At 37.0% G+C, this 25,149-nt stretch overlaps 1 protein-coding gene across 5 annotated transcripts in view; it reads right to left on the bottom strand.

The window, feature by feature from the left end:
* The window catches only part of LOC119657780 (protein tramtrack, beta isoform), a 100,748-nt gene that overhangs the window by 39,056 nt on the left and 36,543 nt on the right, over positions 1-25,149 (bottom strand). The gene's annotated exons all lie outside the window — the stretch shown is intronic.

Genomic DNA, 25,149 nt, shown 5'->3' with positions numbered 1-25,149 from the left:
AATCCCACACGCTGGTGTGTCCACACCAATGTCTTTTGAAGATTTAAACCTCCTGAAAAAAGAGACAGAAAGACAGACAAACAGTAAACCGATTTTAATAAGGTTTTGCTTTACACAAAACCTTGAAAAGCTGATTAGAGCAAATTTGGCTGGGTCAAATAAATTGAAATCTTCTATAATAGGGAAAAACAACACATCCCATTGTTTTCGACGGATAAATTATCTACTTGTGGAGAAGGGATATTTTTAGAAGTTAGTTGATAGGTGAGGACAAGAACATGATGGTTAAAACTCTATCAAAGAGTCACTGCAAGCATCAGAACTTTTAAATGCATGATCAGAAACGTATGTGAAAAAAAGTTCGGTAACTTTAGAAAATCAAAACAAAATTCAGTCCGTACTCTAGATGTCATATTTACCATTATTACAATTTTTTTGAAAGTTTTCGAAAAATTTAAGTAAAATGGCTTCCAATGGTACAGTACAGGTTGATGGCGATGTTTTCCGAGAATTAAACGAGAATTAGAGAGCTAAAGGAATCGACCTCATGTAACATGAGCCTGCAAACGATGTAGTGTCGCCTGAATGAGCTTGGATTTCCTTTCCGAAAGCCTGCCAAAAAGCCTCTTCTGACAAGTCATGAAGAAAAAGTAGGCGAAACAGGAGCGTGGTCGTCTGGAAAAGTCATTTTTTCTAATGGGTCCAAATTTAATTCGATTGGACCAAGTGGTACACCCCAAGTTTGCCGGAGAAAGGGAGAGCGATATAGCGTATGTTATGGTCTGGGGGTGCCTGATGCTGGATGGCCATGTAAATGCATGCAAATATAAAGAAATTCTAAAGATAGTTTGATTCCCACCATTGAAGCGTTAAGTGAAAAGGTCGATAATGTCATTTTCCAGGACGACTCAGCCCCTGTACATCGCGTCTCATCTGTAAGTATTTTTGAAATTTATGAAATTGAAAGAGTGTGGTATGAAGACTTTTCTTCTGATCTCTTAGATTCGCTTTACGAATCGATGCCAAAGCGGTTGGAAGTTATGATTAAGGTTAAGGAACTCGATTTCTACTTCCTTATATTTTAATTTGATGAAAGCAAATTTTTTCAAAATGTGTAGAAACTTTCCGTCAATGAATTAAGATTTCAAATAAAATATAAATAAATACATCTTAAATGGAGTTTAATTTTTACAATGTTTTTTTAAGCAACTTTCCGTAAAATTATGAAGCAAGCAATGTTCTTTATCGCCACTTTTTTCTAATTCAGAGCAACAATTTTTACAAGAAATGTGGTATTTTATTCCCCATCATAGATGGAGCGACGGCGTAGGTCAGGACGCCAGACAGCTTTTAGGGATATCGAATTGGTGGACTTCGGCGCAAAACCGGGATGTCTGGAGTACCTTATTAAGGCAGGCCTAGACCGAATACCGGTTGTTGCGCCGTTGATGATGATTCATTTTTTAAGGGGCTAAACGCGCCAAAAATGTTATAAACAAGTCGCGAAACCAGAAGCTGGACGCTTCAAGTATGAAACGTTTTGTGTATTTCTTATATAAAAATTTGGAGTGGACATTTGGTAATGTATATGCTTATAACATATTATGTCAGAATACTCACTTTAGCGTGATATGTACTGACATTCAAAGTTTTACAATTTACACTAAAGCGACAACTTTGATCTATTATAACTGTTAATAATAGTGCAATTTCCACCAGTTAGGTAGGATCATGCTTTATGTATAGGTTATATTATTGCAAAATTTCATGATTCTAGGATGAAATTAAGGGGGTTTTACAGCCAATTAAGACAAATTATAGTAATATACAATTGCATATTAACTTTATTTGAACAGATGTCGATATGGCGAATATGTTTAAGCCTAGGCACCGTTAGTGTGATTTTTTCAGGATTTTCGATTGGTTAGGTTCTCAGAATGGAAGAAATAACCACATTCCAGCCCCTGCACTCCCCCTCCCCTTAATTCAAACGTCAAAACTAACGCTTTCATTTGATGACATATATTTGGTGAAAAGAAATTCCACTCCCTTTGGCATGTATGGGGAGTCCCACTCCCTAAATTCTACATAGAGCGAACTCGATGTTCACAGTTCCCACCTTCCCACCAAATTTGGTGTTAATCGGTGCAACTATTTCTGAGAAAAGTGCATGTGACAAACCGACAGACAAAAAGATTTTATTAAGTTTTGATTTTACACAAAAACTTAAAAAGGAATTATAAAATCCTTAAGATGAAAGAAAAAAACTAAATGGCGCCGGTAGATTTCGATACTGCGATTGCAGCCTGAGGACAGAGTAGTGGATTTTGATAGTTTTGAACACAATGTTATCGATTGTTGCCGAATATCTCATTAGAAAAATGTTCCCAAATTTAAAAAGTCTAATATATGTCTAATTTTAGTAATTTTAGGCATGTGCAATAGTTTGTTATGCGGTAAGTATGAAAAAAAAATTGGATTAAATTGGTTCATTAAATTGTTCTGTGCTACCCACAGAACCTACCTACAGAAAAACCCGTTTCGAGAAAAAGCCTTTATTATGATTTCTACAGAATGGGAACTGCTCGGATCACGGTTTGAAATATGCCTATAGAATAAAAACGAAAGTACATGTCAACATAATATTTTACACAGTTTTGAAGATATTATCAATCAAAATATGTTAAAAAAAATTAGAGGAAACATTTTTTAACACTAGAATAGTCCCTTAAGTCGAAATCTCTATAACTGGAACAATTTTTCCTAGCAACAGAAAATTTGACTTAGAGTAGTATATTCATCAGCATTGAAGTTGATATTCTTAGAAAATAAATTAATAATGTAAAATTAAACGATTTTTAGTTTCAGATGAAAGTTGAAGTCGCTACACGTCCCGCAGTTAGAGAACTCTGAATTCTAGTTATGACCTTCAGCGGAATAATGTTGTAGCGTAACCTTTTAATTCTTCGCCCAAAATTGAAAAAAAAATCTCAAATGTTCGGAATTTGACTAATAAAATGTCCAAATTTGATTAAATTCCGATTATTTTTTCCTACTAAAAAAAATTATAAAAACATAAATGAAAATAAGCCTTCCAGTGTAGTTTCCACCCTTTAAGGGATAATGACTGTGGGAACACTGCCTGCTAAATGAATCTATCTGACAGCGAAGGGAGTCAACTTACTTAGCATGTATGGCGAAAAAGATAATACTGGAATCACTGGTAAACCGTCAACCGACAAATATAACAATAATAATCGTTGGCGCAACAATCCATATTGGATCTAGGCCTTGAAGTGTGTTAGAGCACTTCATTCAAGACCGTAACGGTACACTAGGAGGCAATATGGTCAGCATTGCGCTCGCCCGAGATTATTACCCCGATTTGACTCAGGTACTCATTCACAGCTGAGTCGACTGGTATCCGACGTCAAATCACGATACAAATTCCACTGTCACCAGTGAGATTTGAACCGCGACCTTCCGCACGACAGCCTTGTGCTCTAACCACTCAGCTATCCGGACACCGACAAATATCCTTTAAGATATTTATGCGAATATCTTTCTTGAATAAAACGTCTTTCTATTTGTTAAAGTGTTGTGCATTGAATTTATTTCCAACAGAGACATCGCTTTTGAAGTTGTACAATTCATCCGAACCCTCTTTATCAAAAAGAACTTTCCACGAGTTGACTATCCGCCACGGTTGCGCATCCTCAATCTGATATGTGTACCCTTTATAAACCTTCTAATTGCTTGATGGACTGTTCTGCCTATTCTGAAATTATTTTTCGCACAGCCTCTCATAATACATGTAGGATGGGCATTTTTGAAGGGCCTTCCGCGAATCTCGACATCTACTTTCACTCCCCGATCCCGAGACTATGCCGGTCCTACAACTCCTCACAGCTTGGGTTATTTGACACTATTTCTTTCTTTGGCTTTAAGCGTAAGGTTAGCCAATGATCTCTGGAGAACATTGGTCTACTGCTCCCAGTAAATGAGGCGTAATATGTACTTAACTACATATGGGTTGTGTAGTAACCATGACTTATAACACCGAAGCACTGATCGCGTGAGATAGGTGACCCAAAATCAAGCCGTCTCCTCTTTATTTTAAGGATGGAAGGAAGGTTAACTCGATCCTATTAAATGGAAACCAGAGTGTGGCAAAATCAACTGAAAAAGAAACTAAATAGAAAAAAATTTCAAGCGCATGGCGCATGTGTCATGTAAATGATTTTTGAACACATTGTCCGACGAAGCGACCTGCATGATAGAAGGGTAATACCAATTGATGCTCTGACGAAAGGAGGAATCTTTATGATTGACCGTATGCAGTCGGAGAATTTTCTGCCTCTGCCGGCAGTTCATAGGCAGTGAAGCTAGAAGAGGAACGAATCAGAAAAAGGTCGCTGGGCCCGTTGAGTCATATGAAATATTCTGAGATGAAGTGACGGCAAAAGTTTCGATTTACCGCTGCTTTTTAGCGGAAGTTATCGAACATAAATCTATCGCTTTGGACCTCACAATTCACTAGTGCCCGAATATTGAAGAGGATACAGAATATGTTTTTTTTTCAGTTTTCGAAGTTCACAGTTCAAAGGGTAGAACTGGAAGCTACAATGGGAGAACTCGTAATAACGAAAATATTATGGAGCATATTCCAAATGAGATATGAACTGAAATCGGAGATCGATGACAACCGTTCATAAACTTAGGCAGGAAGAAGGTAGTCCAAAAAAGGATGAGAGAGCAAGAGCAACGTGAGCACGAGTACAAGATAAGAAATTCTGACTCAGCCCCGGATGGTCTCACGAGGATAGAAGATAGTAGTTTTAATGAGTGAGTCCCACATAGCCGCCTGATAGGCCGTTGTCCATCTCCTATTACGAAAAAAAGGCGGTCAGACAAGCAGACGGACAAACAGCCAGCGAGCCGATTTTGATTGTTTTTTCTCACAAAATAAAGATTTGAGGAAAAAATTTTCGATTCCCTCAAGTTCCTTTATGGAACGCTTGTTTTCAGCATACAGACAGACTCTGATGAACTTTAATTCCCCAAGCAGGTTTCGCGATCTTTAGGGAACTCAGCGAGATCCGACATTCTTTATTTTTAGAAGAACGAAAGGCAATTAGGAAGTATTTAACTAATTGAGTAAGGATTCTTCACCTACAGCTCCCAATAAAAATGCAATTACCTTTCTTTTGGTGTTAATTCTGACAATCTTAACCAGTGAATTCGAATATTTTTAATATATACCAAATATGTATTATATGTATTGTCATACATGAGCCTAATGTATTACCAGAAGTGTACAATTTCCATTGCATAAGATAACAGTCATCGGGAAACATTTCTGGATTCTCCATCATATTCACCACATTTGATATAAATATTTCATTGGAACTACGATGGTCATCGAAATTTTATCGAAATACTACTCCAAAAAAACTTGCATGGATTCTCCCACCAGCCAAGTTCCTCGGAAAGTTTAATTTATTAATTATCGTTCATATGCAGTTTTCATTTATTTATTCGAATCACGAGCAACATTAAACTGTAGGTTTTCATTTTGACCTACTGGTTTTCGATATTCAACCACACAGCTCTCGTCTAGTTGCTGTTCGCTTCTATTATTCTTCCACATACTGACTGGCTGTTTTCGAAAAAGACAAAAACTTTTATAATATACATATAAAAACTTGTACAACTTCCAACTACTCCGGAATACTACGAGTATATATTGTACGTGAACGTTAAGCAAAAATGGCAATTGCTTTTGCGGAAAATAAAAAAACTGGCAATATGACTTTAAAGCCTCGTAAAGCAAAAGCAACAAAATCGCGAAAGAAAATAAAAAGACACGGAGACGAGAAGAAAACCGATTTTTTCAGCACAAATTATGGAAAAGCGAAATATGGCAGGTATGCTGGTATGTAGATTTCGTTGCTAGTCTCCACTAGAATCAGCGGAATGAACGTGGAAAACTCGATGGGGCTCGAAGACGGGGCACGGCGAGGTCGGCCTTAGCGGGAATTCTCTTATTATTTGTTATTTTCTGCTAAATACAAACTCCGTGCACCTCACAGCGAAGCCGCAACAAAGCGGTTTTCGCATTTTTTTTCAGAAAATTTATTTTTTTATCGTCAACAACGTCGACGACGACGGCACCGTTCCGAAGCATATTTGTGCTACCTTTCTCACTTTAAGAAATGTTTTTCAAGCACGGTGACAACGGAAAAAAGCTTATTTTTCGAAATTATTATTCTATGCCCGGTTGTGTTATTACTGCTCCACCCCGGTTGCCGTCGTCCAAACCCCATAGAAACACTCCATGAAAAAACAGAAAACAGAATTCTCCTCGCTCCAAACCGCTTTCCGTACTGAACCACATACAAACGATGATGGTGAACGACTTTTGCGGCCTCCGTTGAGTGTCATGTGAAACGCAAATTTGCAATTAATGATTAAATTCAATTGAGAGCTTGCTAGTTTTTTTCAATTCAGCGAATTACGAAAAATTCTATGAAACATATTTTTTCCAACGATCTCTGGACGGTCTTGTGCGCAATTTCACGTCTTTTTGTCCTCTTACTTTTTGAAGAGAAAAAATTTCAAAAACAAGCAACCGCGAAAGACGATATGATTCACATTTTGCGTTGATTCTGTGATTCACTTCGTTATTTGCAATAGACCAAAAGTAAATTAACAAAAAATCTTGTTTATAGCATTTATCATTAGTTCGGTGGGTATTTTTCGGTTTGCGACTTTTTTTCTTTTCGACTCCATCGCCAACTGTTAGGAAATTCAATGACTGTAATGTAGATAAATATTCAAAAATGCTGACCCAGATACTTTTGATGTTCGTTGATGTTTTCAATTATGATTGGAATAATCGTCGCAGTCTCGAGAGCATTTTGACTTATCAACATAAATTGGCTTAATTGAAGCTTTCGAATTATGGAAACAGAATTCAGATTAAATGGTTCTTCTGAAGTTTTTGAAGATTTGGCCTCAACGAGAAAATATGAAATTAAAGAAACTGAAATATGAACCCTTAGTTTTGAACCCTGATAAGAACTGAAAGCAGTGGCCGAAGGAAATAAATTCAAATACAGTAGAATCCCGATAATTCGCATCGTCGATTTCGTACGAAATATCGGGAATACAAATTATCGGAAGTCCAAAATAAAGAAAACTAACTTTGGAGACCGACAAATTTGTACGAATTAACCGGAAATACGAATTATCGATGTACAAATTATCGAGATCCCACTGTATATGATTTTGGAACTTTATGCTCGGAGTGGGGAAGGCCTTGTTAAGAAAATATTTGGTAATGGGGGGCATATGCAGGACAAGAGAGTCTCCTCTCTCTAAAAGCGTTCAAAAATATTATAGCTGCGCCCACCTCCTTAGAATGTTTGATATCATATTCAATCGTCAGTCCCTTGACGATACAAATTATCAGGATTCTACTCTACTAGGAAGGCTTCCCACTCTTTCTCAAAAAAGGTGATTTTTTGCTTTTTTTATATAATGATTTAACTCCTTTTAGTTACATTAATGCATTTTTGAAATATAATAAAATTTTTCATTCAAAATTGTTGTTGCAATAGTTCAAAAGCTACTTACAATATCGAAAAAGTTATAATAGCATTTCAAAGAAGTGGGGTTGATATTTAATTAAAAAAAATTTAAATAAAAAAAAAACGCAATATTTTAGCTTAATTGGTACAGTTTAAAATTATTGTTAAAAAAACCATTTGTGCTAATGATTATGATTTACTTTGATATCCTTTCGCTTTAATAACAGCCTGGAGCCTATTTGGCATTGAGCTTTTGTGTAAAATGAGGAGTTTTTTTTGCCGTTCTGCTAGCAAGGCTTTCTTGAAGTCTTTCGTATTCCAAATCTTATACTTTCCTATTTTTTTCGAAAATTGCCCACGATTATATCACGGGACTGCGCCAGTGGTGATATTCCGTGCGAGCAGTTCCAAATCAGCCAAGTTTGCACATTTCCGAACTTGTGCTTCGGATGATTATCCTGATAGACGTCGAAATCTTCCTGTAAGTTCAGTTTTTTGGCATTTTGCAGTAATTTTTTTTAGTATATCGGGGTAATGCATTGCTTCATTGTTCCCCAATAAAAACTAGACTACCAACTCCGGCTGATAGGCATTTCCTTGTAGTACAGTTGTTTTGAGGTTCTCTTTGTTCAGCTTGGTATTTGCTTCGCGCCAGCCATAAAGCATTCCACAAAAGCTGCACATATTAAACTTTGACCCGTTCGCAAAAATTACGGTATTTTAAGACATAGAATCGTTATTTATGTACTCCCTGGCAAAAGGAAATCCGCTTTTCGTGGTTGTTGTTGAAATACAAGGCTTCTTCCGAGCTACTCGATCGGATAATTCAACCCTCGTCTGGCACTTAAAATTTAAATTTCAGCACTTTTGCGGACACTCTCTCCTTTTTAAAAACGTGCGGTACGACGATCCATTTTAGGAAAAACTTAAAAATAATGCAATTCCCAAAAACGACAAAAAACTCGTAAAACAAAAAATACCTCAGAAGAGCGCGACATGCGAAAGGTTTTTGACACAGAAGTGGGCTGTATCAAATAAGCTGTGATCCAGAATTCAGCAATCTACCTGAAGCATCGATCTTGTATTCCATAAACAAAAAAATAAGCTGGGAGCCAGAAGAAAGTCAATTATTTAAGGAAACGTACCCAACCTAAAAATCGGAAAAAATCATGGTTCCCTGCACATGATATTTAGTAGTATGTTATACAGAGGACCGGGCAAATGGTAGGCCTGATGATTCCTATATATAAAATAATTTTTTTCAATTTCTTAACCTTTTAATCGCCACGGGCTTTTTAATTAAAAAAAAAACATTCGTGTTGAAAAACGTAAAAACGCGGTAACCTAAAAACTATGATAGCTAATGTATTGAACTAAATGCTGGATCGTAGCTAAGATTTCGCCCTTGTTTGGATAAAGTTCTCCAAAAATTGGGTTACTTTTACAGGTTTGTAATTACACTAATGGAAAATTTAGGATAAAATAATGTTACCATGATTTCTCTTATAATAAAAAGAAGATTAATTTTTTGCAAGAAAATTATTACATTGTGTATGTTGAAATTCAGGAAAAATTGGGTTGAACAGCAAAATTTTGGGAAAGAAAAATACGATTAATGCTCTTGTAAATTTATTACTTCCAAACTGCTAACTTTATCCAGACAGATTGACATTCATATCTTAGGGCGGAGTCAAGCCACGATCCAGCTAGCTATCATAGCTTTGAGTTCTTTCGATGTTACTTTTTCAAAGTTACATCCTTGTGTGGAGAGTTTTGATCCTGGATTCTCCAAGAAAACCATGATCCGAGGCACACTGCAAATATTGTGAAGGGCTGGGTACTTTATTATGCAGCAAGCAAGCAGGCAAGGTTTGTATTCCCGCGCAGTTGCCTGATCTTATTCCAATAAATCATCGCTAGGAACGTTTGAAGCAAAACGAAAAATTAGTCGCAGATAATCTTTAAAGTATACTTCGCGTGAATAATGGGCGGAAATTCCCTTCAGAACGAACTGAACGTCTAGTTTTATCAATGCTGCAACGATTACACACAGTCGTTTATGCCAATGAAAGAGCGAATGAATGTTGACATATCTATTATTTTTTCAATATTTTTACCCTAGTCCACCTCACTTTTGTCTTATTATTTTTTAATTTTCGAGTTAATATGGATAACAAATGAATTCTATTTTATACTTTCCCAATAAAAATGAACTTTAAATATAAATACTACTTACTAGTTTCTCAAATATTTAAAAGAAGTTGGGAAATCAGATGCTCGGCGCTTCAGGTATGAAAGTTTTTGTGCATTTTTTATATAAAAGTATTTGAATGGACATTTGTTCCATTTGTACCTAGCACCTAATATGTATGCATATATTCTGTCAGAATACACACTTTAACGTGATAATGGCATTCAAAGTTTTAGACTTTGCACTGACAACTTTGACCTGCTATAACTTTTGTTAGTAACAATGCCATTTCCACCAAACTCGGTAGGTTCATGCTTTATATAATAGTCTATATTACCGCAATTTGATGAATCTAGGAATCGATATGGGATATATTTCGGATTCTGGGCACCGAAAAATAACACTTTCTAATCCCCGCCTTCCGCCTTTTACATCAAATGCCAGCTTTGAAAAGTACTAACCTCTCACTGACTCGTGCAGGAGAATACGGATCCCAATATGTAAATTTATATTTTAAAAAATCAGCATGCCAACGCATCGAAATTGGGTATTTGTCAAACGTTCAAAATATGCCAAAACAGTGATTTGGAAAATAAAGAGTGAAAAACACGCATATGGTAGTATTCTATTGTCCGAAGCCACTCAAAATCTCTCCACATTCCTCCTGCAATATTATTGGGAACATGTGGGATTACGTCCACGGTAGGCTTCGCGTTGAGTTTCTAATTTTATTATTAGGATTTTGTTACTCGACTTCTTCAAAAGTTTTATTTTGTCCGTTTTCGTGGATTTTTTTTTTGCATTGGATCCAGACTGTATATTACCTTATTTAAAAAAACACGTTGGTTTTAACAGAAATGCAGAAACTTGATATGTTCAATTATAAAAGAGAATTAGTTGTAAATTTATGCTCGGACTAATGTTGCTATATCCAAATATCTCTGTGCAATCGTATTAAAACTCTTAAGTTATGACTAAAATCCGTTTTTTTACATCCCCGTTTGCATGTATGGGGAACCCTTCTTTAACTTTCATTTTGCACCTAAATTACTATTTCATAGTTCCTATATGTCCATCAAGTTTCGTTTGAATCGGTGTACCCGTTCCGAAGGAAAGTGCATGTGACAGAAAGTCAACCGATTTGAATAAAGTTTTGTTTTACACAAAGCCTGAAAAACGAAAAACAATTTTTAGAAAGTGCTAGTGTGGGCCCTGTGAATTTGGGCTTGGGTTGTCATATGAAGCGACTGAAATGGTAGGAAATTTGTGGGCTAGCAACCTGCAAAATTTGAAATTTCACTGCTACCGGAACATCAGCAACTCCCAACTCACCTCACTGATACAACTTTTGCCTATCGAAAATGAATTACATTTGGTTTCAGGAATCTGCGCACACTCCTCGACAACGGTAGTAAAGATGCCCAGAGTGCTCGCTTTCTCCCACTGGCGTGGGAATTCCAATGATATTAGCTGGACATTCTCTGCCTAAGCCAAGTAAAATGGTGGCACTCTGGAGAGTATTCCTTTTCCTCTTGCGGCACTAATGGTAATGTACTCTGGAGAGCCGTGTGGTAGCAGACTCCCTTCATCTGGAAGCCAATTTCTAACAGACTGTAAGATTCCGATTCTAATCAAGGAAGCTGGATTCCGTAGGCGAATGGCGATTCACTTCCTCTGAAAATCTCCTTTCGGAACAGCCAAAAAAGCTTTCTGCGGGGTTTTGTGGAGTTATTTGTACAGCAAGGCACGGAACATTATTTCATCGTCCTCCTTGGAATTTCACACGAGAAATTAATTTTGGCAGTTTTATTTTTTATGAGTAACTGCCAGTTGCCGGGCTACTGAAGGTTCTTGGCTCGAGTTGTGACGCCACGCAACATGGCGCAGGCTTTTCAGCCTGTTTGAATTTGGTTGAAATTTAAAATGCTGATAATTTCCTTCAGCCTTTATTCTGTTCACAAGTGGGGTCGGCTCGTCGTGATCGGTTTCGCCATTTGGCTCTATCGAATGCCTCATCTGGATGCAATCTCGAGGCTTTCAAATCCCCATCCAGCGTATCAAGCCACCGTTTACCATCGACTTCGATGTTCAGACCAATCTTGACAAGTGAATTCTCGTTAGCACGAATTGCGTGACCATACTATCGAAGACGCCTCTCTCGCAATTTTTCCACGATTGGTGCAACCCCATTACGATCGCCGATATCCTCATTTCGGATGTGATCAAGACGTGCCACGCCACTAGTCCAACGCAACACGCCGTTCATTGTCTTTTATAGTCGGCTAACACTCAGAACCATAGAGAACGACAGGACGGACGACATTGCGGTAAATTTTAGATTTGAGACGTTCGTTGATACATCGATCACAAAGTTAGTAGAGAGGGATGTTTTCTATGAGCAATTATACGGTGTTCAGAGGAGGCTTCTAAAAAGGCACATTGTGATTGTGATGGGTGATCGGAAAGCCAAGGTAAGTTCTAAAAATGCCTTGCTTAGACATGTGATGGAGAAGCATGGTCATGGACAACAGGGAGAGGTTTGCGCATTTCTGCAGCTTCCACTGCCTTTCGTTGCATTTGTGGCAGATTGTTCGAGCACAGAGAATGCAATAAGGTCAGTTGGATGTCAACTGACCGACACTTCGCGATAAGCAGGTTTAGGATGTTGTTTTCCAGATGTGCGTAGCAAGAGAGGCGTTGACAGTGGCCTCGAAATCGGTCACAATTTGATTGTCGCTTACGTTCGCTTAAGTGTTGTGTCCAGCACTTCTCGCAGAATTGGAGACGATGGATCATCTTGGAGGAGTTCAATTGACTACGTCACCTCCATTACGCTAATGATATTTATTTGCTCTACCAGCGGGTAATGGACCTTGTCCAAATGGCTCTGCATTTGGAAAAAGAGACAAGTAGAGTTGGCAGAAGATAAACACCAACTGTTATAGCAGTATTCGCACTCTGCCTATTTGCATTACTGGGCAGAACATCGAAGGCGTCAATCAATTTGTATATTTAGGAAACAGATCTTCTGCCGATGGAGGCATCGAACTGGATGTCGCGCGGCGCATTAACAGCGCTAGATTCGCTTATGCTGATTTGTCTAAAATCTGAAAAATCAGTTCTCTCAACACCAAGATCAAGTGGAGAGTGTTTTGCTATATTGTTATGTGGGCGTAGCTCATTGAAAGTGACCACAGCTGTTACTCTACAGCTCCATTTATCAAAGGAGCACAATGACCTGATACTATTGCAAACAAAGAATTTGGTCAGTGCACAGACCTCTCATCCGTGGGCGATGGGATCGCAACGCGAAGTGACACATTAAAGAGTGGTGACAATTTCATTCCTGTCGACGGCAGGCAGTGGAAATTACTCTCCCCAGATGGTCGACGAGTGGGACTCCCAACAGTACTTGGCCTAGTACAGTAGAAGAGGAATACGGCCGTCTCGGGAAGTCCAGCACGAAGCTGAAGCCCATTTCAGCGAATCGCAAACGATGGCGAGTAGGTGTGGTTGACGCGCTAAGCACAATAAGGTGCAAATAGCAGTCAGATATGTATATATAAATTCATGCCTCATTCAGTTTTCCAACAAGCAACCACACGATTTTTTCACCGATGACATGGCGCTACTCGAAACATCGATAATAATGCAACATACTTTGCTTTAAATAGACTGATTTTCACACTTAGAGTAGATCGATAGAAGTTTGAGAACTTTTCCTCAGACGTTCCAGATCTCCTACCACAATAATTCATTACAGTGCATTCAGTGAATTATTCCCGTCATCTTGATTTCCAGTCGACAAAATATTCGAATATAATTTCCATACTAATCGATTAATACCATCTTAGATGCTCAAGCATTTCACGTGAATTTCCTTTTCGTATCCACGCTATAAGATACAATGTTCTACGGCAAATAATCACGTGTTTGGGGATATACTACACTGACGGTTAGGGGTGGTTGTATTTCTTCGAAGAAAACAGATTCTAAGTTTTCGGCGAAAATCTTATCTATAAATTTGAACCTAATGATAATGGAAACGGAGCTATTGATTCCAAAGGATTCTGACCCTTGCAAGGAAACAAAGTAGCAGAACTGGCACCCTCTTCTACCATAATGCAATTATACGGCGCAGAAATTTGGCAATCTTTTATCTAGACTCTTTATGAATTAAGAAATAATGAGCAGACTGAAAATCCCAGGGTTAGTTGTCCTGTGCCTGTGCTCAACTTTATTTTCCACCTTATTCTAATATCTAAACATAACCCAATTTATTCCTTTCAAGGAAGCAAAGTGCCGAAACGCAATTTCCTACTGCATAAAAAATTTCCATGATTTTTTTGTATCGATCGTAATATTTCATATTTCATAGAATTTTTTTCTTTACTGCGTCGTTAAAGAAAATTACGTTCGTACTATCACTCAATTCGGTTTCCTTCATCTTGGAACTTTTTTTGTCTTTCAGTTTCCTTTCCAAGAAAATGAATTTTATGGAAATTTATAAGCACGAATGCGAGTAAAATGGAAAATGCTTGCGAAAAAAAATGTAAAATGAACGAACAAAATATAAAATTGCTTCCCACCATCCCTGCGAGGGCAAAACATTCCATTTTATTCGTGGTCGTATTTTTCCGAAAAAAACGTTCATCTCGTTATAAAGTTTCCTTTTTTGCGAATTTTTGAGGTAGTCATGAATCAGGCTCGTTTCCTCCCACTCTTCTGTTCGCTTCAATACTGCGGGATTTTACTATATCTATCGTCATCCTCTTGTATTTTTACTCACTTGAACATCATTTTTCATTTCTTTCGGTTAACGTAGTATAGAATTTTCCCAACCAGGCGATTTTTTTCCTTTCGTCGTCGTTCTCAAATGACGCTCTCACTTTTTGCCGATTTTATTTTTGTATTTTTGCTTTTTTCAGCTTTTTGTATTTTTATCCTGGCTCGGGTGTATGGTAGTTTTTAGCTGTTTCTCATAAAATACTATTCTCTGTGAGGGCGGTGCACAGAGGGATGGGTGGAAGGAAGCTACAATTTGAGAATTGGATGACACAAAAAGTGGCAAAGGCAGAAGGTGGAAAAGGGATGACGATGGAAAGAACCGAAATAGAAGTGATAGAAAATAATTTTTTACGGTCGTGTCCTTTTTTGGAAAAATGTGAAAATCGATAGTACGTGTGTACTGAGTAGGGAGAGGTTCTTCTTGTGTTTTCTTTCCAAGCATGTGGTGGTCTTTCATAATTTACTTTTTCAGGATATAGACGGAACGGAGGGGATCTACGGTATACTATTAAGTCTACGCCATATACATTTTTGAAGTCATATTGAAGTGAAATTGAGTCATTCGTTTGACATTCGAATGAGATACTTCGTATCACATTTTACTGCCTCTGAATCATTGTAAATGAATTTAGAATATGTTCAGCGTGGATATAGCAAAGTGTACCCGATTAATACAAGCGATAAAGTAATTTCAAAATCTAATAAATTTTCACCGGTCATACTATCTGTATATGCAAGTACATACCATAAATGGTAACTATGGATCAACAGATTTGTATTCCGGCTTATGTTCTTGAAAAGTTCTTCAAGGATGAACTCACGGAAGATTGCCAGTGAATTTGTAAAATCTGCTGTGTGCTACAGAATGTATGTCTGCATCGTAATGTTGGGTACGCTTCAAATTATTGAAACGTAAAAATTACGATAGCAACGTAACATTTAAGAAAAATAAACAAAGGAATCACCAGAAAAAAAAACAAAAGTTAGCTGCTCCGTAGACACTAGAGCATGAGAAAGCATATATCAGGCAGAATTCGCAGATCAGTTCAACATTTTTTGAAATTCGTTGTGAAAATTTTAAACTAAAAACTAACTATTAACTAGCTTAGCTATTGCACTGACCATAATTTAGAACAAGTAATTAACGTTTGACAATTCCCCACTCCTTTTTGAAGTTTTGTGTAAAGCAAAACCTTATTAAGGGGGTCACCCCGTGTGTTGTATCCGCGGAATCGAATTTTGGCATCAATTAATTAAGATATAGTGTAGAATATATGGGCAAAGTAATTTTTTGATATTCGGAGTCGTTGGGAAATTATAGTGTTAAACACGTGATAAGTCACATGCCAGATTTATGTCGATCGCCGTAATAAAGCTCGTATTTATCGGTCCGAATGACTTCGCTAAAAGGACAAGAATTGAAGCCAAGGCTGTACATGTGCTTCTTGAAGAAACCTAAGGTTTATGAACTAGGTATAGCAGATTAATGGCCAGTTAAGGTTTTATGGCTAAAAATCGCATTCTACCTTTTAAATGCGTTTTTCTTGAAACTGCATGTTGAAAATCGGCTGCCACCATAACCCAAAATCTATCCAGCGAATTCTTTGAAATTTTTACGACTTATTCAGAACATATTTCTACGGTCTGCAAACTAGGATAATTGCGATTCATTCAGTAGTTTTTTTTTATTCATTGAAAGTCATAAAAAAACACCAAAATTCACAAAAAAAGTTTAACAAGGCAAGGTTTACTTTTTTTCTTTGAGATGATCGCAGCGGCCTCTAGCGTGGCAGCAGAAAAACTTTTTTTTAGAGATGGATGTATAAATTGCTCTGTATTTCAATAAAGAACTATGCGATTGGGCTGTAAAAATTACTATGCACGCTCAAGAAATTAATAAATCTATAGTGAAAAATTCAAATTTGTATCTTTATCCAGTTCTTCACAAAAAATTTCTAAAAAAAAGCCAAGAAAAACGGCCTTCGCACGGGATAACCCCCTTCAAATCGGTTTACTGACTGTCAGTTTGTCTGCCACATCATTTTTTTAAGAAACGATTACTCCTATTGAAGAGAAATCTAGTAGAAAGGTAGGAATTGTAACTCCCTTCATATGCGGTAAGCAACTTCGTTCCACACTGAATTTAAGGGCAAGAAGCACCGAATATAGTTATGTGAGGTATGAAATGGTACTGATTAATACTTTCCGATACTGCTACAGTTTTGACGTTTGATGCAAAATTGGGAAATCTGCGGACCCAATCTCAGAAACTATTTAACCCAAAAATTTTTTCAACTAAAACACGAAACCGGAAGCTCAACGCTTCAGGTATGTTTTTTTGTGTATCTGTATTCAGTAGATATCAGTATGGAGGGTATTTTGCGACCTGGACGCCTTATAAGGGTAATTTCGTTTTTTTTTAGATTTTTTGGTTGAGTAGTTTCTGACAACGAGTACTTAAAGTAACTGACCCATTTCAGACACCTGCACTCCTCCCCTTCGCAACCAATGACAAAACTAATATCGGTTTCGGAAAGTATTAATCGAGGCCTTTCATTTGATACTCCACGCCACTGTAATTTGTGAAAAAAAAATTACACTTTCTTTTTGCATGTGTAGGAACCGCCCTTTAAATTAAAAAAAAAATCGTACCAATCGGTGCAACTGTTTCTGAGAAAAGTGCGTGTGACAAACAGACAGACATGGAATAGATTTTAATAAGGTATTGTTTCACACAAAACTTTAAAATATTTTAAATATTCAAACGTGTGCCAAATTGAGAAAAAAAATTACCCAAAATGTGGTCAGTGCAATATATTACTGAGTTCTGAGTTCATGCATTTTTTTAATATCATGCTTACAGATATTAATATTAGCTCCCGTTTTCTTTTTTCACCGGGAACTACTGAAGGGCTGGGCTGGGACAGCCGTCATTTTGATTTTTCCTTTAATAAATGAGCCATTTTTGAAGTTTTTCGTATTTTACTAGGCTGTGGTAGTGGGATGTCGCACCTCTAAACTCCCTCGTAGCAGAGGGATTTGGATCGTGACTGAATGTCGGATACCAGTCAACTCAGCAGTGAATAAGTACCTGAGTCAAATCAGGATAATAATCACCACATGGCCTTCCCCAGGGTACCGTGGTCCTGTAGTATACCGTTACGATCTTGATTGAAGTGCCAAGGTTATGATCCAATTGGATTGTCATGCCAACGATTATTACAACAGTGGATTAATTCCTTAATTAAGCATGTTTCAACCAAACAAACGCTTTGTGTTCTATAAAATATGACATTTTTTGACGCAAGCCTCATCTAAGGACTCATATATTGCCGCAGCGCAACATTCTAGAATTGAAGAAGGACTGTAACAATAATGCGTTTTGAGTAGATGTTTCACTAGAGTCGTACCATATTGTTCTTTGTTAATTATGGTCATTTTAATGACGATAAGAATAAAACAGTGTGTGCCCTGCGTGCCTTGGCGATGGTACGAGATTTCGGAAATATAAATTTGATAATACGACAATTTGAGAAGGTCCGCGTAAGAAGTAAGAAGTAATGATTGAGGGCCCTCCGAAAGATTGTTTAGTCTAACTTGGGCCAGAACCTTAGCAATATTGGCTGCCTATTTTGGCCCCAAGCGACGTTTCTCCCTATGCCTTCCTACTCTGGCCAGCCTGCAAGGCGTGCTTCCATTATCTGGCTATTTCTGACAGGAACTTGACTGCGAAGATGCGGGCGAAGTTAAAGTGCATAATAATGTCAATTAGGTGTCAACACACCGGCACTCCGATCAGCAGTGGATTTTGGAATTGTCTTTCGAATGTGCATAACAAAATGAATGCTGACATCGACCTTGAAAGGGACCATCATTTGTTAGTTGCTTACCTTCATTTGCGCCTCCTTTCTGCCACTACTCGCATGGAAACAGAGCTTCGACCCTCCAAATTCAATTCGGGTAGTAACCACAGTCCGGCTACCCTTCTAAGAATATTCATGAACACTGGGCCGCTATCAAAAGTTCCTTTACCTCTAGCGTTGGTGGGCCGCTAGGCCGTTACAACTGGGGAGCACCATTATCGTCAACAAGTACGAGAAGTGCACCTTAGCGTATGCGGTCACAATAGAAATTCCTTCACTGCATTGCTGCCGCAAATCATAATTAGCAATGATTTCACTATCATATACCGCATCACAAAAGAGCTTATAGACGATCCTTTGGAGGGCTTTAGAGATAGGTTTCTCATTTAAGATAATGAACAACCGAAGAGACGGAGGGATCATTTCCCCACGGTTTTCAATTGAATAAACCGTTCCACTGCACCGTAACACATTTTTCCACGCAGTTCATGCAGCCCCGGCAGAGTTGTTACTTTTAATCATCGTGAATTGGAATGGAGTGTCACGAAGACATTCATCTTCGAATGCATCAAGAAACACCTCGAAAATTTGATTGGCAAAGAACAAGTTGGTTTCTGCTTTAGATTTTCCTGTGCCGATCCCATAAACAGTGTGCATAGTTTATATTTCCGCTCTACCTGCTCTTCAATGATTGTCTATCCGAAATACTCTACGTATGAGGGGCATTGTGAAGAAAATAATAGCTATTATCAGAGCGAAATATGGTGGCGTAAAGTTTCGTGTCAGAGGAATTTGAAGTTCAAAACGGAGTCCACCACCTGGCATCTGTTGGCTACCTCCGTGAGCTAAAGGGAAGAAAACCAAGGTTTCACGAATTTTTTTCCCATTGTCTCCGGTGACATCAAATTTAATATCGCTCGACATATTAACAACGTCAAATTCACCTTCGTTATATTGACCTAAATCTAAAAATGCAACTTACTTGACATAGAGCAGTCAAGGAGTTCCCCTGTCAAATCTTGATGCTTCCGCACTTTGATAGGAGATTGAGACTTATCTTGCATTTGGCTTCCAAGAATGATTACGATTTTTTTAATATTGGATGAACGGTCTTAGCAGTATTAGCATTAGGTAATAATTAGTAAACCCTACTTATTAACATCTAGAATGGAATTTATTTTAAAATCTTTGATGAAAGCAAACGACATTTTTCTTCATGCATCTGCAGCCAGGATTCTGTTCACTAAGGTTGGATATGACTTTTTTGTTGCGTTTGGATAGTTGAATATTTCACTTTTGAACATTTAAGGAACTATCGGAGTACCAACCCTTTGACACTTGTCAACTAATTTTGCTAAAACTAGCCATACATACTCGTCTGCCAGTTACGCCTAAACACACCACAGAGTGGTTGATCTGCTGCGTTAGATGCATTTGGTTTTCTTTGACATTTTTTTTTGACAATTTAGATTTATTTGGATTTTCGGAAATATCTCATTGTATTTAGCGGACCAGCGACCATGAATTCATCCGGTAATTTTGTGAAATTGGAGCCCGAGGCCCAGGTTATAGCCTTTCGGAAATATGATCAAAAAATTTTTCAACACGCCATAAAACATAAATATTATAAATTGCACGAAGTATGTCTTGTTAATTAGGAATCAAAATATGTAGATTTCAAGGAGCTAATAATTCCAAACAAAAACAAATCGGAAAACTGAAGCTGCGTGCTTCAGGTATAAAACGTTTTATTGATTTTTTATATAAAAATAGTCGGGTACACGATGGTTCAATGCATACCCAGCTCGAAGTATATATATGTTGAATATACTCGATATTCAATTCTATGTAGTACTGACATTTTATCTCTTAGGGTGAATAAGTTGACGCAAATTTGACTCAACATAACTTTGTTAATAATAGTAGACTTCCCACCAAACTTTCCAGTATGATGCTTCATATCAAAACCTATGTTACTGCAGTCTGTAGTAAATTTTTAAAATATAATAATATAATATTATTAACTTTTTTTGAGTAGATATCGTAAGTAGTTCGGTAGTTTTTAAGAACAGAACCTTAAAAAGGTGAAACATATCTCAAGTAGTTTGATAAATGCATTTCAATTTTTGTTTATCTGGTTTGTCTGTCAGAGAAAAATGAATATGGATTTATTACAGTACTTGCGATATGTTTGAACAATTATTTGTTTACAATCGTTAGCCAATTGAAATCTACATATTATGACGGGTCCAATTTCTGGAAAAATCGGATTTTTTAAGATTAATTTCGGTAATGAATACCTCTGAAAATGTTTTTTTAATAATATAAAAATCAAATTCAGTTTTAAACATGAGTAGCTAGCGTATATGGCGTGGCGCGTCAAGGCCGAATTTCGAGTGTATTTTTCTTAGTATCGTATTTTTCTCTTCAAAACATCTGCGTCTTTCTCTTATGTTTTATATGTATATATTTTACATACATATATAGATAAAACTTAATGATGCAGGCATCACAGATTAAATGTAGGTAAGGTACGGACTTTAGAACGCTCCTATCAATCATTGATTCATGGAATTTTCTTCTCCGAATTTAGTTATAAGGGCTATCAAATGAAAGTACCGATTATTATTATATATTCCAAAGCTGGCCTCATTGTGGGGGGTTGTGTAGAGACTAGAAAGTGATAATTTCTTGCTCAAAAATAAATAGATTTCAGTTCCCTTTAAATCAATGATTTCTGCATCCATCTACCTTCTTAGCGAAATGATTTCTAGACGAGGCCATTGTCGGGAATTAACCAACTCAAAAAACTCAATCTCTCATTGTCAGAAATTAGTCAACCCACATCTCATGAATTATGAAGCTACCACTATACAGGGTCAAGGTCTCAAAATACCCTCCACACCGATACCTATTTAAATAAAGTTAACAATGGTCTATTAATAATAATAATCGTTGGCGCTACAATCCATGTTGGATCAGGGCCTTGAAGTGTGTTAGAGCACTTCATTCAATACCGTTACGGTACACTAGGAGGCAATGTGGTCAGCATTGCGCTCGCCCGAGATTATTACCCTGATTTGACTCAGGTACTCATTCACAGCTGAGTCGACTGGTATCCGACGTCAAATCACGATACAAATTCCACTGCCACCAGTGAGATTTGAACCGCGACCTTCCGTACGACAGCCTTGCGCTCTAACCACTCAGCTATCCGGACACTAACTATACTATATATTTTTTCTAATTGACTGGAAACCCTCGTTAAGTTTATCCTGAAATCATTAGTTTTGCAGTAATCTATAATATAGAGCATGATACTACCAAGTCTGGTGGGAATCATACCATAACTAACAAAGTTATAATCTGCAATCTCTCACCACCACACTAAAGTCAATAGACTTACACGCTAAATATATAAACATTATGAGGTAGCTTCAAATGAGGCAAGTATGCATTGAAATATTCTTACATAGGAAATATCTAAAACCTTTCATACTTAAGTGCCGAGTTCCTGTTTTCCAACTTGTTTTAGAATCAAAAAAATTTAGTATTTTCGTGAAATATTTATATCGAATCTTTGCCCAATCAGAAAACATGCCAAATTATGGTTTTATATCTTCTGCTAAAATGCCCCGAGAATGTCAATGCAAGTCTTTTGGATGACCTCTGCGTCAATATAAACCTTTTCTGTGCTTGCCGAATAAATACGCGTCCCTTTAAAATACTAAGATAAACATCAACAGCATCAAACACTTGATCAAGTGAAACAAACTGCTTATGAGTTACTGGAATCCTGGGAATAAATCAATAGGTTCTTAACTTTTAACAGTGGAAGGTCTAAAGGATGAAGAGATCCTTTTACGGGCCTAAATTAACGTTTCGTTGCTGGAACCATCTTCCTAACTTAGGTAGCCATGTACTATTTTGTAAAAATCTTATTGGCCCACTGGATGCATCAGTGAAAAGAAATTAAAAGGCAGGTTCTCAGAGTCACTTGCCACGGGCGTCAAATAAAGGAATTAATTTGGAAGTTTGTGCTTCCAATCTTGAATTTATACTGACAAAGAAAGCAGAGAAACGGAGAGTATCCGGAAAAAAATTTACAATCTGCTGCTCTCCTTTCGCATGAATATCTGTTGAAAGAAATTCAATCACATAGTTGGATTCGAGGAAACTCAAATAGGAGACGTATTATAAGCGATGATTATAGTTAGGTGAGCTAGAGCTTAGTAAAAATATGGCCTTCATGTTGGCAGGTTTCACAATCTGGGGCACTCTTAAGGGGGTTTCCTATGTGACGTTTTCCAGAAATCGGTTTTTTCTTTTATAATATATACATTTTGCAAGGAGAATATGTTGCATGTATATGCAGCAATTTCAGACCCAAATTCTATTTATTTACCAAGTCACAACAAATAGAAGAGCATCATGTTGACATGCATATAAAACGAAAATTTTAAACCCCCCACCTCACTTTTTTTCTCAAAACCGTTTTTTTTTTCAACTGGTGGGAAGTACAACTGAAATTCTGTTCAACGGATCGCGCTAAAATTTTTACACATTATTCTGCATATTTTGGTCCGAACCACGATTATGTATTTTCGTTAATAATTTTATATTTTTATTCCAGATTTTTAATGATGAAAAACCCAATTTTCGATGATTTTCCTTTGCAACTCCGCCATTTCAATATTTAATAAAGTAAAATTATAATCGTGGTTCGGATGATAGAGGCAAGTATACAGAATAAAAAAAACGTTTGAACTTTAGATTTCAGATTACTACAAATGGAGATTTGCTTTCCACCAGCAACCCACTTTTTTCCCATTTCGGCTGTTAAATAATAATCGTTGGGTCAGGGCCTTGAAGCGTATTAGAGTACTTTATTCAAGACCGTAACGGTACATTACAGAATTACAGTATCTTGTAGGAGGCAATATGGCCAGCATTGCGCTCGCCCTTGTTCTCTAACCACACAGATATCCGAACACATTTCGGCTGTTAAAAAGCAAATATAAACGATCATCAAATTCGTCATTTAAAAATTTTGTATAATAATTCAGGACTCCATTAATAACATTTAAACATATATATTTTTATTGTCAAAACAAATTAAAACAAACCGGGAAACCGGAAGTTGGAGGTTTCAGGTATGAAAGGCTTTGTGTATTTCTTTTGTACAGACATTTGGGTGTGCATTTGTCCCATTAGTATCTAGCAAGTAATATATGCATATATTATGTGAGAATATCCACTTTCGCGTGATATTGACATTCAAAGTCTTCAATTCGCACAGAAGTTTGACTTATTATAACCGTTTCCGAGAAAAAATGTGTGTGACAGACAGACAGACAGTGAACCGATTTTAGTAAGGTTTTGTTTTACATAATACCTTAAAAATGGCTGAAATATCGAGCGGCACATACCAAAACCCATTAAAGAGTATAGTAGTCCTTCTGGTACAGTCAATAAACCTTCGAAATGATTAAACGATTCTTCTTCTTCTTTTTCTTTAGCCTTTGTTCCATTTACAATCGGAGTCGGCTCAAATAATCAAAAGATTGGTGTCAGCTTTCTCAACGCCAGGAACATAATCTGTGGTTCAACCCATCATGGGCATGTGCTTCCTTCATACTAAGTTATTTTGTTTTCAATTTTAATTACGTTTTAAGGACCATCTTCCCCGATGCAATCCAAAAAGTACCTGGCTAAGATGCGAACAATTTTGTGAATGACATGTGAGGGACAGAAGCACCAAGAGTTCCCCTCGCATTCGCAAATTAGCTAACACAGTGACATACAAGTGCGCGACTAGAGTACTTTTCTGGAGTTAATTTTAAATATGAAGGGAACTAAACGGGCAACAATCACCAAATTTTTAAAATGTTATATAGTACTGGCCTTGTGATTGACAATGTTCAACTCTTTACAATGTGGAAATGAGTCTAAAGCACTTAAAATAGGGTTGAGAAGATGGTTTTAGAATACATCATATATTTACTATCTATAGTCCCAAGGATCAAGGACGACCCTAGACCCTTATCCGTGCTTTGAAAAATCAACATTCCACAATTTTATTTTTCTCATTTACTTTTGACTTCGTTTTATTCCAACTTCCATGTGAACTAAGTAGCTACCGCAAAAACTCACATTCTATTTAAAAATGCGTATTCGGTTTTCGCTTACATATTTTAATATAACTTTTCATGGCCGTTATATACAAAAACTGCCAATCAGTGCTATTATAGTAAAAAAAACTTTTTTTCAAAGAAAAAAGCTTCAAAACTCACGCTAGCATTAGAGAAAATTACTTTGCAAGGTTGAATAGTAGCGTTGCAAGTGAATAAGAGAAACTTGACTACATATCAATAAAAAAAATAGTAGAAAAAAAACAGCAATTCCAATATGGCTGACAAATATAATTTCATAATTTTTGTGAGAATGTTTGTTAGACGATGTTGTTTTTATACGTACGTTTAGATTCTCGGCAAAAATTGCTGTATTTTTTATCAATTTGTAGTTTTGCCGGTTCGACACACTGCCAGCTATAACCAAATCATCGGTTTGACCCGGTGTTTCGAATATTTTAGTTATGTTCATTATAGCGCAACAAATACGATAAAATGAAAAGTAGATACGAACACTTTTAACGATTGATTTTTGGAATTTTAACTGTTTCTAGCTAACTTTTTTTCATTGAAATCAACGGTTT

Source organism: Hermetia illucens, chromosome 5 (assembly GCF_905115235.1).
Source record: "Hermetia illucens chromosome 5, iHerIll2.2.curated.20191125, whole genome shotgun sequence".
NCBI classification, from domain to species: domain Eukaryota; kingdom Metazoa; phylum Arthropoda; class Insecta; order Diptera; family Stratiomyidae; genus Hermetia; species Hermetia illucens.
Note: the sequence above shows the minus strand (reverse complement) of the source record. Positions and strands in the feature narration are given on the sequence as shown.